This window comes from Silurus aristotelis (assembly GCF_946808225.1).
Source record: "Silurus aristotelis genome assembly, chromosome: 3".
Taxonomy (NCBI): Eukaryota; Metazoa; Chordata; class Actinopteri; order Siluriformes; family Siluridae; genus Silurus; species Silurus aristotelis.
Genome location: NC_139576.1, coordinates 7,733,088 through 7,748,328, shown reverse-complemented (window position 1 = coordinate 7,748,328; position 15,241 = coordinate 7,733,088). Strand labels below are relative to the sequence as shown.

Genomic DNA, 15,241 nt, shown 5'->3' with positions numbered 1-15,241 from the left:
AGAAATAGAAGAGGGAGACAGACAGACAGACAGACAGACAGACAGACAGACAGACAGACAGACAGACAGACAGACAGACAGACAGACAGACAGACAGAGAGCGAGCAAAGAGAACGAGACAGAGAGAGAAAGACAGAAAGACAAATAGGAGAGAGAGATAGAGAGAGACAGACACAAACACAAAGAGAGAGAGAGAGAGAGAGAGAGAGAGAGAGAGAGAGAGAGAGAGAGAGAGAGAGAGAGAGAGAGAGAGAGAGAGAGAGAGACACACACACACACACACACACACACACACACCATGAGAGAAAGTGAGGGATGGTAGGATAAAAGGAGTGAGAAAATGAGTAAGGCAGGAAATAGTTGTTTTAGTTAAGTTGAAAGATTACACAGGGTCTGGAGTCATATCCTGTTTGTAGATGGTCTTTTTTCCCCTCTATGGACACATGCATTCGAGCAGGACGTGTTTATCGCCTGTACTGTACATATCTCCGAGATCACAGAGCATGCCTATTCTTAGGCTCTGGCTATTTTCAGGGTGATTTTCATAAATAAGCAGGAAGGAAAGTGCTCTGTAAACAGAGGAACTAGTTCGATCAAGAACACACTGGAAGGACAGGAGGCATGTGGGGGCCGATCAGGAGAGATGGCACACGGATAACAGAAGTGCCGGTGTAAATACGCTCAAATCCTCTCAACTATTTCAATTACAAGTCAACTTGAATGCAGTTGCGTCATGATAAATAAATACATTCCTCAGATGATTGTCAAATAGAAGCGACTTAGGCAGGAGATGATTACAAAACCGTTGCATCACGATTCTCGAGGGCATTTCTACACTGATGTAGTGATGCATGAACAAAAACATTACCTCTATAATACATTATAAAAAGAGGGAATTATTATTTTTTTTAATCAAAAAATTGAAATAATTTATTGTATTAATTGTAAAAAAAAAATGTATGACATTTAATAATGGTTATAACAGCTATCATATAATATACGTATAATTAGATATTTACTTATGTAATTAATTAATTGTTAATAATTTTATATACAGCAATTAAAACATTTGCAAGATGAAAAAAAAAAAGACACAATTTAAAATATGTAACAAATATCTGCTATTTACAGTTATATAAATCTCAGAAAAGTGAAATACTGTGACATGAGTGACCCTATTTTCAATATTATTTTGCCATATCACTCAGATTTACGCATAACATTTTTTTTTTTTACAAATATTATCTTAATGTCTCTCTCTCTCTCTCTCTCTCTCTCTCTCTCTCTCTCTCTCTGTCAGTCTCTTTCACTCAGTCAGTCAGTCTCTCACTCTCTCTCTCTCTCTCTCTCTCTCTCTCTCTCTCTGTGTGTGTCAGTCTCACTCGGTCAGTCAGTCTCTCTCACTCAGTGAGTCAGTCTCTCTCTCTCTCTCTCTCTCTCAGTCAGTCAGTCTCTATCTCACTCAGTCTCTCTCTTTCTCTCTCACTCACTCAGTCAGTCAGTCAGTCTCTCTCACTCAGTCAGTCAGTCAGTCTCTCTCACTCAGACAGTCAGTCTCACTCTCTCACTCTCTCTCACTCAGTCAGTCAGTCTCTCTCACTCAGACAGTCAGTCAGTCTCTCTCACTCAGACAGTCAGTCAGTCTCTCTCACTCAGACAGTCAGTCTCACTCTCTCACTCTCTCTCACTCAGTCAGTCAGTCTCTCTCACTCAGACAGTCAGTCAGTCTCTCTCACTCAGACAGTCAGTCAGTCTCTCTCACTCAGACAGTCAGTCAGTCTCTCTCACTCAGACAGTCAGTCAGTCTCTCTCACTCAGACAGTCAGTCAGTCTCACTCTCTCACTCTCTCTCACTCAGTCAGTCAGTCTCTCCCACTCAGTCAGTCAGTCAGTCTCTCTCACTCAGTCAGTCAGTCAGTCTCTCTCACTCAGTCAGTCAGTCAGTCTCTCTCACTCAGACAGTCAGTCTCACTCTCTCACTCTCACTCAGACAGTCAGTCTCACTCTCTCACTCTCACTCAGACAGTCAGTCAGTCTCTCTCACTCAGACAGTCAGTCAGTCTCACTCTCTCTCACTCAGTCAGTCAGTCTCTCTCACTCAGTCAGTCAGTCTCTCTCTCTCTGTCAGTCAGTCTCACTCTCTCTCACTCAGTCAGTCAGTCTCTCTCACTCAGACAGTCAGTCTCTCTCACTCAGTCAGTCAGTCAGTCAGTCAGTCTCTCTCTCTCTCTCTCTCTCTCTCTCTCTCTCTCTGTCAGTCTCACTCGGTCAGTCAGTCACAGTCTCACTCTCTCACTCTCTCAGTCAGTCTCTCTCACTCAGTCAGTCTCACTCGGTCAGTCAGTCAGTCTCTCTCACCCAGTCTCTCTCTCGGTCAGTCTCTCTCTCTCTCGGTCAGTCTCTCTCTCTCTCTCTGTCAGTCAGTCAGTCTCTCTCTCTCTCTGTCAGTCAGTCAGTCTCTCTCTCTCTCTGTCAGTCAGTCAGTCTCTCTCTCTCTCTGTCAGTCAGTCAGTCTCTCTCTCTCTCTGTCAGTCAGTCAGTCTCTCTCTCTCTCTGTCAGTCAGTCAGTCTCTCTCTCTCTCTCAGTCAGTCAGTCAGTCAGTCAGTCAGTCTCTCTCTCTCTCTCTGTCAGTCAGTCAGTCAGTCAGTCAGTCTCTCTCTCTGTCAGTCAGTCAGTCAGTCAGTCAGTCTCTCTCTCTGTCAGTCAGTCAGTCAGTCAGTCAGTCTCTCTCTCTGTCAGTCAGTCAGTCAGTCAGTCAGTCTCTCTCTCTGTCAGTCAGTCAGTCAGTCAGTCAGTCTCTCTCTCTCTCTGTCAGTCAGTCAGTCAGTCTCTCTCTCTCTCTGTCAGTCAGTCAGTCAGTCTCTCTCTCTCTCTGTCAGTCAGTCAGTCAGTCTCTCTCTCTCTCTGTCAGTCAGTCAGTCAGTCTCTCTCTCTCTCTCAGTCAGTCAGTCAGTCTCTCTCTCTCTCTCAGTCAGTCAGTCAGTCAGTCTCTCTCTCTCTCTGTCAGTCAGTCAGTCAGTCTCTCTCTCTCTCTCTGTCAGTCAGTCAGTCAGTCTCTCTCTCTCTCTGTCAGTCAGTCAGTCAGTCTCTCTCTCTCTCTCTCTGTCAGTCAGTCAGTCTCTCTCTCTCTCTCTCTGTCAGTCAGTCAGTCTCTCTCTCTCTCTCTCTGTCAGTCAGTCAGTCTCTCTCACTCAGACAGTCAGTCAGTCTCTCTCACTCAGACAGTCAGTCAGTCTCTCTCACTCAGACAGTCAGTCAGTCTCTCTCACTCAGACAGTCAGTCAGTCTCTCTCACTCAGACAGTCAGTCAGTCTCTCTCACTCAGACAGTCAGTCAGTCTCTCTCACTCAGACAGTCAGTCAGTCTCTCTCACTCAGTCAGTCAGTCAGTCTCTCTCTCTCTCGCTCTCTCTCTGTCAGTCTCACTCGGTCAGTCAGTCACAGTCTCACTCTCTGTCAGTCTCTCTCACTCAGTCAGTCTCACTCGGTCAGTCAGTCAGTCTCTCTCACTCAGTCTCTCTCTCGGTCAGTCTCTCTCACTCAGTCAGTCAGTCAGTCTCTCTCACTCAGTCAGTCAGTCAGTCTCTCTCACTCAGACAGTCAGTCAGTCTCTCTCACTCAGACAGTCAGTCAGTCTCTCTCACTCAGACTGTCAGTCAGTCTCTCTCACTCAGACTGTCAGTCAGTCTCTCTCACTCAGACTGTCAGTCAGTCTCTCTCACTCAGACAGTCAGTCAGTCTCTCTCACTCAGACAGTCAGTCAGTCTCTCTCACTCAGACAGTCAGTCAGTCTCTCTCACTCAGACAGTCAGTCAGTCTCTCTCACTCAGACAGTCAGTCAGTCTCTCTCACTCAGACAGTCAGTCAGTCTCTCTCACTCAGACAGTCAGTCAGTCTCTCTCACTCAGACAGTCAGTCAGTCTCTCTCACTCAGACAGTCAGTCAGTCTCTCTCACTCAGACAGTCAGTCTCTCTCACTCAGTCAGTCAGTCTCTCTCACTCAGTCAGTCAGTCAGTCTCTCTCTCTCTCGCTCTCTCTCACTCAGTCTCTCTCTCGGTCAGTCTCTCTCACTCAGTCAGTCAGTCTCTCTCACTCAGACAGTCAGTCAGTCTCTCTCACTCAGACAGTCAGTCTCACTCTCTCACTCAGACAGTCAGTCTCACTCTCTCACTCAGACAGTCAGTCTCACTCTCTCACTCAGACAGTCAGTCTCACTCTCTCACTCAGACAGTCAGTCTCACTCTCTCACTCTCTTTCACTCAGTCAGTCAGTCTCTCTCTCTCTCGCTCTCTCTCTGTCAGTCTCACTCGGTCAGTCAGTCACAGTCTCACTCTCTCACTCTCTCAGTCAGTCTCACTCGGTCAGTCAGTCACAGTCTCACTCTCTCACTCTCTCAGTCAGTCTCACTCGGTCAGTCAGTCACAGTCTCACTCTCTCAGTCAGTCTCTCTCACTCGGTCAGTCAGTCACAGTCTCACTCTCTCACTCAGTCAGTCAGTCTCTCTCACTCGGTCAGTCAGTCACAGTCTCACTCTCTCACTCGGTCAGTCAGTCAGTCTCTCTCACTCGGTCAGTCAGTCAGTCTCTCTCACTCGGTCAGTCAGTCAGTCTCTCTCACTCGGTCAGTCAGTCAGTCTCTCTCACTCGGTCAGTCAGTCAGTCTCTCTCACTCGGTCAGTCAGTCAGTCTCTCTCACTCTCACTCGGTCAGTCAGTCAGTCTCTCTCACTCTCACTCGGTCAGTCAGTCAGTCTCTCTCACTCTCACTCGGTCAGTCAGTCAGTCTCTCTCACTCTCACTCGGTCAGTCAGTCAGTCTCTCTCACTCTCACTCGGTCAGTCAGTCAGTCTCTCTCACTCTCACTCGGTCAGTCAGTCAGTCTCTCTCACTCTCACTCGGTCAGTCAGTCTCTCTCACTCTCACTCGGTCAGTCAGTCTCTCTCACTCTCACTCGGTCAGTCAGTCTCTCTCACTCTCACTCGGTCAGTCAGTCTCTCTCACTCTCACTCGGTCAGTCAGTCTCTCTCACGCTCACTCGGTCAGTCAGTCTCTCTCACTCTCACACTCAGTCAGTCTCTCTCACTCTCACACTCAGTCAGTCTCGCTCTCTCTCTCTGTCAGTCTCGCTCTCTCTCTCTGTCAGTCTCTATCTTTCTCTCTCTCTCACTCACTCAGTCCCTCTCTCCGTATATCTCTCTCTTGCTCTGTCTCGGTCTCTCTCGCTCGGCCTCCCCTCTCGGTCTCCGTCTCCATACTTTTATGTTATTATTATATATCCATTATACCGAAATTTGCATAATTTAATACGACATATGTTAAAAAAAAATAACTGTTAAACAAGTGCTTCAAGTCAAACATTTACATTGGCTGTTAAACAATGCTAAACCACATATAGCCGAAAATGTGTTTGCTTGTATACATATATTTGCGTGCACGCACGCACACATGCACGCACGCACACACACACACACGGGCATAATCATCTAGTCTTCATCAGGTCTTAAAATAAGGTAAATATAACCTTAGGTAAAAAAAATTAAAAAAAGCACCATGCTATTAATTATTTAAAAATGTATGAAAACTCCTTCTATAGAATAAAAAAAAGGCTTAGTAGCAGCGACGTGCTGTACGTGTCACCACCTCTATAATAGCATGAGTTTCAGCAGTTTGCTGGTCTAAAGCTTCCGAGTACACGTTAATACAGCACCAAGGGAAAAAAAACCCACCACCAATGATCTTAGAGAAGCAATTGTTGCTGTCCATCATCATTTACATCCTGGTAAATTCACCTCAAGGTCAGTGTGTGCAATGCTCATAGAAATTGCAAAAAAATTTTTAATAGGTGTTACATTTCAGACTCTACAGTTAGCATGTTAAATGTTACAACTCAGAACAGAAAAATTTGAGGAAAAAAGAAAATGTTTGTAGTTTGAAAGGGTTTCCAGCCTCAATAAAATAATTAAAAAAAGAGAGCTTGGCAGCACAGCTTAAGTTTGTTAAGTTGCATCTGAACAAAGCACAATACTCCTGGAACAATGAGAAATGAGACAGATGAGAAAGTGGAGATGTTTGGTCATAATTCCAAGCACCACATTTGGTAAAAACACAATGCAGCATACTGCATCAGCGCAATCACCTGTGGCAATATTAACTGTCAAACATGTTGATGGAGAGGTGATGATTTGGGCTGGGTTTGCAATCACAGGACCCTGGCAACTTGCAGTAACTGACCTCCAAACTTAAACCTGACTGAATTATTGTGATAGGATCTTAAGAGAGCTGTGCATAATCACCTGCAAAGCTCAATATACCGACAGGATTGTAAAGAAGATTGAAAACTCCTCCAAAACGATGTGAAGGACCAATAAAGTTATAAAGAATACAACTACTTAAAGCTATTGCTTCTATAGGTGTTTTTATAAGCTATTGAATCATAAGGTGTACTTAGTGTTTCACATATGGCTTCTTTATCTTTGTTTTTGTAAAATGAATAAAGAAACTGCATAATGAGTCATGTGTTGTTCATGCGGGGTTGCATGTCTAGCTTTTGAGGATCTTTTGGTCTACTTCACTTTGTCAGGCAGGTCCTATTTAAGAGACGTTTTGATTGTGAACAGGTGTGGCAGTAATCAGACCTGGGTGTGGCGAGAGAAATTTACCTCAGGTGTGATAAACCACAGTTTTAACAAGGGGGCAGACACTTTTTTACACGGGGCCATGTAGTTTTAGATTTTGTTTTTTGTTTTTAGTAACTATATCATGTTTACTTGTGTTAAAGTGTAACAAACATAAGAAAAAATAAATCAGGAACAACACTTTCACACCACTACCATATTTTTCGGACTCCCCCGCGGCTTAAACAGCGAAGCGGCTAATTTATTAATTTTTCCTGGGTTTTTCCCGGTTTCACAAACTTTAAGCCAAAAAAATGAACCCCATACCATTAGACCAATGAAATTTCCGAATTGAAAAAAAAAAAAACCCGCACCTCACCTGTGTTCTGAGCTGCACAGCATCGGGAGAGAAAACTTTCATCGGGTGATTTTTAAACGCACGACAATGCCAAAAGATAAAGTTGAGTCTGGGTGAAGGGAGAGCTCGCTAACTCCAGTTGCAACAGAAATCATATAAGCACAGACAGGTTTCCAAAACTCGTGCTTTTTTATTTTTCTTGGCAACAGCGTTAAGGGTTAGTCAAAGAAACGTAGAAATGAGCATCAGAAAATAATAAGGACATAATCCTCGTCTTGAACACATGCAGTAATAGCGGAAAAATGCGGTGCCAGGCAATTCCTAAAATACCGCTATGCTCCTAAACGAAGCGCAACATATTTCACCTGTTACACCGTGTATAACGTGTCTTTCGTTAAAGCCTGTGTAAAGTACATTAGTGTAGACACGTCTTATAGACAAGTGCGGCTTATAGTCCGGAAATTACGGTATATATATTTTTTCAAATGTATTATTGTATTATATATATATATATTTTTTTCTTACTATTCTATTCCATTTTCTTTTCATTTAATTGCATGATATTTCTATGTAAGAAATATAAAAATACAAAAATATAAAATGTATGTTCAGGATATGATGGTTGGGAAGAAACCTGCTGTAAGGTTGCAATGTTGAACACCGGCACTGCATCACGTCTTGTGTTTGTGTAGCAAACAGCATGAAACACGTCAGAGGCTTTTGTTTCTCCATCTCTTATCTGCAATCGCTGCTCCGAGTGAACGAATATCAGTCTTTGGGGAAAAGTGGAACATGGAGCGAATGTTGTTCTATATCCTGATAAAGTGGGTGGAAAAAGAACTTGAGAGGAAGAAGGAAGGTAACGTGATGGACATCTTGGCTGTTAAGAGCGTTACGGGACACGATCACAATCCTGCTTCATTAATGTTTAATCCAGTTTAGTGCTTTGTCAACGATGTGTAATCGTTTAAACACAGCAAAGGAACAAGATATGATAATGGAGCGTTTCTTTGCAGCTGGTGTGCGAAAGTTTCGATTCAGCACATATTAAATCCGATTGTTAGGGCTGGGTATGGAGATGTGCAGTGTATGTTTTATCGATTACGATCGTGATGTTTTGTTTCTCTAAAATAACTTTTTCCTTCTCCTGCTTCTATTAATATCTAGAGCTGTAACGATTCCTCAAGTAACTCAAGTAATTCAATTAAAAAATTCGCTTCATTTAGTCCACTTTACTACACACGGAGCACTGCGTTTCCTACGGACCATTATTACTCGCGCACCACCCGCTAAACTCTGGAGCGCCCTGGACAGGGAACACAGAGGACGCTGCAGAATGAAAAACAGAGGAACGGAAAACAGAGAGGGGCGAGGAGAAGACTCATTTCTGCCAGATTAAATCAAAAGTTTGCCTAATTCCAAGTTTCTCGCAACTCTGACTGAATCAGGCAACGTCACCCCTCTGCAGTGCCAGAAAGCTTTACACTTTGAAAATGAAATGGGCCACAATCAAAAGAACCGCATGGAAGGAAACCTTCGATCCCTGGAGAGAACTCTGTCCAACAATCAGCTCTGGAGGAGACAGAACAAGATAGATGAAGCAGAGGAGCCTCGTTTATACACCTACAGCTTCAAACTTCAGGCCGACAGCATGGTTACCGGTGGATCCACCAGAAATGTCGGATGTTTACAAGAAAAAAGTCAGAATTGCGAGAACCAAAAGTCAGATTTTGGCACCTTTTTTTTTTTTTTATGTGGTGGAAACTGGCTTTCATATAATTCAGGCCAAAGTTTAAAAAAGTTTGAATCATGTCAAACTTAAACAAAGAAAAACAGTGTGTGTATTTATTTATTAAAAAAATTTTTTAGTAAACAAATGTATTTTTATTCATGTTTTTTTTATTAATATAATTGCATTTAAATTTTAAAGTAATATGGCAATTAAATGCACCAGAATTGTCTGATGTTTATAAGGAAAAAAAAAAAAGTATTGTTTTTATCTGGTGGAAACGGGCTTCCATAGCATTCATGCCAAAAAAAAAAAAAAAAGGTTCAAAAGTTCATCATTTCAAACTAAAACAAAAAAGTGTTTACTTTTTGTTTTTGTTTTTTTAGAGTAATTTTTATTAGTATTTATTATTATTTTTTTATTGTATATATTTGTATTTGCATTTTGATGGCAATTATTAAATGCACTAAATGGGTTTAGTTTTCACAGATATTCTTGTGTGCAATTTCAGCAACAAAAATGTAAATTTTTCTAAAAAGGAAACAAATTACTTGTTCATTTTAAGAGACCCGTCTTATTTCCCTTGTATATTTAGCTTTCCTTTTTAATAAAGAAAAATCGTTGGAATAAAATAATCGATAGCAACAGCCCTATTTATATATATATATATATATATATATATATATATATATATATATATATATATATATATATATATATATATATATATATATATATATATAAGATAAAAAAACGTAAATTTTTAGTTACTTGATATTACATACAATGTAATGTATGTATGTGATATTAAATACATACATTTTAGGGTTAGAGTTTTTTTTTTCCATTCAGGGTACACCATTTTTATCTTCAAGGATTTTGATAAAAAATATTCAAGGAGTGCATTGTTAATTTTTTTACCATGTAAATAAAGGACAAGGCCTTCCTGAATCTATATGTATCTCTTTCTCTCTCATCTGTTGGATCGGTGCGCACGGCCCAGCCTTCGCTCGCCACCTGCATCAATGAGCCTTGGCCACCCATGACCCTGTCGCCGGTTCACCACTGTTACTGCCTTGGACCACTTTTACTACATACTAACGACTGCAGACCAAGAACATCCCAAAAGAGATGCAGTTTTGGAGCTGCTCTGACCCAGTTGTCCTGCATCACAATTTGGCCTTTTTTTAAACTCACTCAAATCCTCACACTTGCCCACTTTTGCTGTCTGACATATCCCACCTTTTTACAGGTGCCTATAAACACAACACTTTTGTTTTTGTCCCGTTTTTCATGAGCTGAACTCAAAGATCTAAGACTCTATGTACACAAAAGGCCTATTTCTCTCAAATATTGTTTACAAATCTGTCAATCTGTGTTAGTGAGCACTTCTCCTTTGCTGAGAGAATCCATCCACCTCACAGGTGTGGCATATCAAGATGCTGATTAGACAGCATGATTATTGCACAGGTGTGCCTTAGGCTGGCCACAATAAAAGGCTATTTGAAAATGTGCAGTTTTACATTTCAAACTTTTTAAAACTAACACTCACTAGACAGATTTGTGAACAATATTTAATAGGCCTTTTGTATACATAGAAAAAGTCCTAGATCTTTGAGTTCAGTTAATGAAAAATGGGAGCAAAAACAAGGGTCTTGCGTTTACTTCTACTTACGATGGAGATACGTTACGAAGACCCCGTCGTAAGTCAAAAATATCGTAAGTCGCAAATGGTGCTATCACTGTGTCAATGACAGTCTGTGACAGCCTGATTTTTTATTTTTATTTTCTGCTCTAAACTGATGGCTTTTCTCTTCTTTTTTCCACTACAAGCAGGAGACATACTAGGCGCTTGGAAGACACGCTTTTATCACTAAAATTGCTGTTTGAAACAGAAAAAAAAAAACCCACACTGAGACAACTTTACTCTGTTGACCGCTAGCGAGAGTGGGGAATCTCACAGGGTGAGAGATTCGCTCATTCCAGCTCTCGTATCGTAAGTCGAACCGTCGTAACTGTGATGAATTCGATGTGAAATAAAAATTAACTGGATGGTGCATTTCAATTGAATTCACTCTGACAGCTACTCCATGGACAACTTGCATTATTTAAAATCTCTGCAAGTTCGAAAAGTGGATGAAGCTACAACTCAAATTCAAAAAGTCTATTACTGCTCGACTAAAGCTAAATAACTAACTTATAAATAAAAAGACAAAAAGGAAAAAAACATTAAACGTTTATCAGTAAAGTATCCCTCAATATAATGCAAGCTTTAATGCACTATAGTAAAACCACAGCCAATGATAATTTAAGATGCAGCCCATGCTAAGAGTAAAGGCACGCGAGAGCACACACATGCACCATTACACAAGAGTTATCAAATTACGTACGATTTATTCTGGAACGTACTTAGTGTTCAAACCCAACCAGGACAAATTTGCACATATTATTCATATAAACAGAGTTTAGCAAAGCTACACACATCAATAAAGACAAGTTAGAACTGCAGTAAATCTCGAGCAGCAACAACATGGTCAAGGTCTTGTGTCTACAACGGCATAGCGAAATACACTATAGGGACTTAAAGTCTGAGGACATCAGACAATAAGCTTGGTATGTGCTTTTTGAACCTCCCATTCCACATTTAATCTTCATTTCCTGTTATAAAACATTTCCTGTGGTAAAGTCAGGTGTAAGGTCTGATGTAAGTTAAGGAGGAGAAGTATTAGATCTTAAATGGACTGCTTAAGAGCTTTAGCCTAATTCCTGCTGAACCTTCGGAAAAGAAATACATTCGGCTAGAAAAGTTAGATGTCCCAATATTTTTGTGCCTATCGAGCATGAGCGCACACATGCGTGCACATGATCCCTAACCTGAAACCTCCCAGAATTGAATCGCTAGAATTCTTTAAATATTCTTTGTCCTCAAACAAACAATCCACAATATTTATACAGAATGTTTATGTTCACCGTCCTCCTTTAAATATTTCTTGAATATGCGAAAAAATAAATAAAGCAAGCTTTATTGAATTTAGTGAACCGTTCCTACATTACAGGAGTTAAAACAAGTCCTGAAAACAAGTGAAATCTTGACAACTTAAACATGTATGAAATTTCTTCAGAAAATAAAAACAGGAATGTTTCGGAAAGATTTTGTTAAGCTCTAAGAGCCAGTTCAAAAAGGTTGTGTATCTTGTAAAAGATGACGAGTGCTAAAACTTGTAGTTAAGTCCAAAAAAGTTCTATAAGCAGATACAAAGCATACATAAAGTTCTATGTTACATAAAAGCTTGTATAAAAGTTCTGAAGGCTTGTGTAAAGTTCTAAAAAGTGTGTATAAAAGTTCTGAAGGCTTTTGTAAAGTTCTAAAAGCTTGTTTAAGAGTTCTAAAGGCTTATGTAAGGTTCTAAAAGCTTGTATAAAACTCTTTAAGGCTTGGGTAAAGTTAACAAAAAATTGTATAAACATCCTGAAGGCTTGTGTAAAAGTTTTGAAGGCATGTGTGAGGTCCTGAAAGCTTTCAGTCCTGTAGGCTTGTATAAGGTTCTTAAAGCTTGGATAAAAGTTCTGAAGGCTTGTGTAAAGTTCTAAAAGCTTGTATAAAAGTTTTAAAGACTTGTGTAAGGTTCTAAAAGCTTGTATAAAAGTTCCAAAGGCTTGTGTAAAGTTCTGAAAGCTTGTATAAAAGTTCTGAAGGCTTATGTAAGTTTCTAAAAGCTTGTATAAAAGTTCTGAAGGCTTATGTGAGGTTCTTAAAGCTTGTGGAATGTTCTGAAGGCTTGTGTGAGGTTTTAAAAGCTTGTATAAAAGTCTTGAAGGCTTGGGTAAAGTTCACAAAAAATTGTATAAACATCCTGAAGGCATGTGTGAGGTCCTGAAAGCTTGCAGTCCTGTAGGCTTGTATAAGGTTCTTAAAGCTTGGATAAAAGTTCTGAAGGCTTGTGTATGGTTCTAAAAGCTTGTATAAAAGTTCTGAAGGCTTGTGTAAGGTCCTAAAAGCTTGTATAAAAGTTCTGAAGGCTTGTGTAAGATTCTAAAAGCTTGTATAAAAGTTCTGAAGGCTTGTGAAAGTTCTGAAAGCTTGTATAAAAGTTCTGAAGGCATGTGTAAGGTTCTAAAAGCTTGTATAAAAGTTCTGAAGGCATGTGTAAGGTTCTAAAAGCTTGTATAAAAGTTCTGAAGGCTTGTGTAAAAGTTCTAAAAGCTTGTATAAAAGTTCTGAAGGCTTGTGTAAAGTTCTGAAAGCTTGTATAAAAGTTCTAAAGGCTTGTGTAAATTTCTGAAAGCTTGTATAAAAGTTCTAAAGGCTTGTGTAAAGTTCTGAAAGCTTGTATAAAAGTCCTAAAGGCTTATGTAAGTTTCTAAAAGCTTGTATAAAAGTTCTGAAGGCTTATGTGAGGTTCTTAAAGCTTGTGGAATGTTCTGAAGGCTTGTGTAAGGTTTTAAAAGCTTGTATAAAAGTCTTGAAGGTTTGGGTAAAGTTCTGAAAGCTTGTATAAAAGTTCTAAAGGCTTGTGTAAAGTTCTGAAAGCTTGTTTAAAAGTTCTGAAGGCTTGTGTAAAGTTCTGAAAGCTTGTATAAAAGTTCTGAAGGCTTGTGTAAATTTCTGAAAGCTTGTATAAAAGTTCTAAAGGCTTGTGTAAAGTTCTGAAAGCTTGTATAAAAGTCCTAAAGGCTTATGTAAGTTTCTAAAAGCTTGTATAAAAGTTCTGAAGGCTTATGTGAGGTTCTTAAAGCTTGTGGAATGTTCTGAAGGCTTGTGTAAGGTTTTAAAAGCTTGTATAAAAGTCTTGAAGGTTTGGGTAAAGTTCTGAAAGCTTGTGGAATGTTTTGAAAGCTCATGTTAGATTCTAAAAGCTTGTATAAAACTCTTGAAGGCTTGGGTAAAGTTCACAAAAAATTGTATAAACATCCTGAAGGCTTGTGTAAAAGTTTTGAAGGCATGTGTGAGGTCCTGAAAGCTTGCTGTCCTGTAGGCTTGTATAAGGTTCTTAAAGCTTGGGTAAAAGTTCAGAAGACCTGTTTAAGGTTCTGAAGGCTTGCTTAAAGTCCTGAAAGTGTGTACGGTTTTAAAAATGGTAAAATAATGTAAGCTTGTGTAAATGTGTAAATTCATTAATGAGTGAAAGTCTCTCCATCAGCTTGTGCATCTGTCTCCTATGTATCTGCTTGACTTTAGCATTAGCATCAGCACATTATTATTAGTGCAACCCCCAAAAAAGTACCCCCCCAAAAAAAAGGTTTTGCCTCGTTTGGATTTCCATAAATAAATAAACAATCTTGTAGTCCTATTATAGAAACATTTAGTTCTCACAAACTTGCATTCACACACCGTTTCCTTCTGGAAACAAAGAAACTGTCTACTGCTATAAATACAGATTAAATGTTACGCCACACTGACAATGTGTTAGCAGCTCTATAAACACACTGGGTTAAAGCCGAGTATATGCTCGGCATGAGAAGTCAACAGGTGATAAGTGGTCTAAGACCACTGTGGGTATGATGCAAATGCTACTCCAACATAAAGTGTGCTGTTGAGGTGGCCATGTGTCCTGCTCCTTCATTTTCATGCACTCGTTTAAATACACTTGTACACTTGGTTCTCACAGGCATATTTCTTCTCTCTCTTTCTCACATTTCTTCCGCCGAGTAGAGCGATTCAAATGAATGCGTTTAAAGACAACCTCATAGCCCATCTGTTAGCCTCTTGAGATTTAACTGTTCAGTCCTGTGCCTTGATTATAATTTCACCTCGCTTGAATAAAGGAATCTGCCATATAAATAAAATTCCCCTTCATTAATAGACAAGATCTCCAATCCTGCATTAGATTCCTCTAAAGCTTCAAGTTGGTTTTTATTGTTTTTTCTTTTAAACTGATTGACAGGGTGAGGAAGAAGGAAATATAGTTCCCCAAAAAAATCCTGGTTCTAAACTTAGAAATAGATAAAAATAAATGGTTGATATGTCTGTAAAACTTTCAGCAAGCAACATCATTTTTGTTTACAAAAGAGAACATTCATGCATTCCAAATCTAAAAATAAACCCAACCAAACTGAAACCTATTCAAATTAGATTTGGACATGAAAATATTTCGGATACGTGCAGCACTTAAACGTCATGAGAGCACTTTGGAAGAAAGTGTCACTAGAGTGCAATTTTTAAACATTAATTTGCAGTGTGCTGACTGCAGCAAACAAATAGTGTGTGCCAAGTTTTAAGTGAATGTTTAACATTCTGAAACCATGTATAATATTCTGCACAAAAAATCCTGAAATTATGTGTAAAAGTTCTACACACTCATAAAAATAAATAAATAAATAAATAAATAAAAATACTGAAGCCCTGGATAAAGTTCCTGAAACCAAGTTTAAAGTTCCTGAACCTTTGCATCAAGTCTTGAACACTTGTGTAAACCCCATTGAAAGTTTGTAAAGTTTTGAAAGTATTTGTAAAGTTGCTGCAAACAAACAGTGAAGATTTTACATTCTAAAACCACGTATAAAATTCTCATGAAAAATCTTGAAACCATGTGTAGAATTT

The 15,241-nt window shown here is 39.6% G+C and overlaps 1 protein-coding gene across 3 annotated transcripts in view; it reads right to left on the bottom strand.

The window, feature by feature from the left end:
* itprid2 (ITPR interacting domain containing 2) overlaps window positions 1–15,241 on the bottom strand; it is an 84,262-nt gene that overhangs the window by 45,191 nt on the left and 23,830 nt on the right. The window lies entirely within an intron of this gene.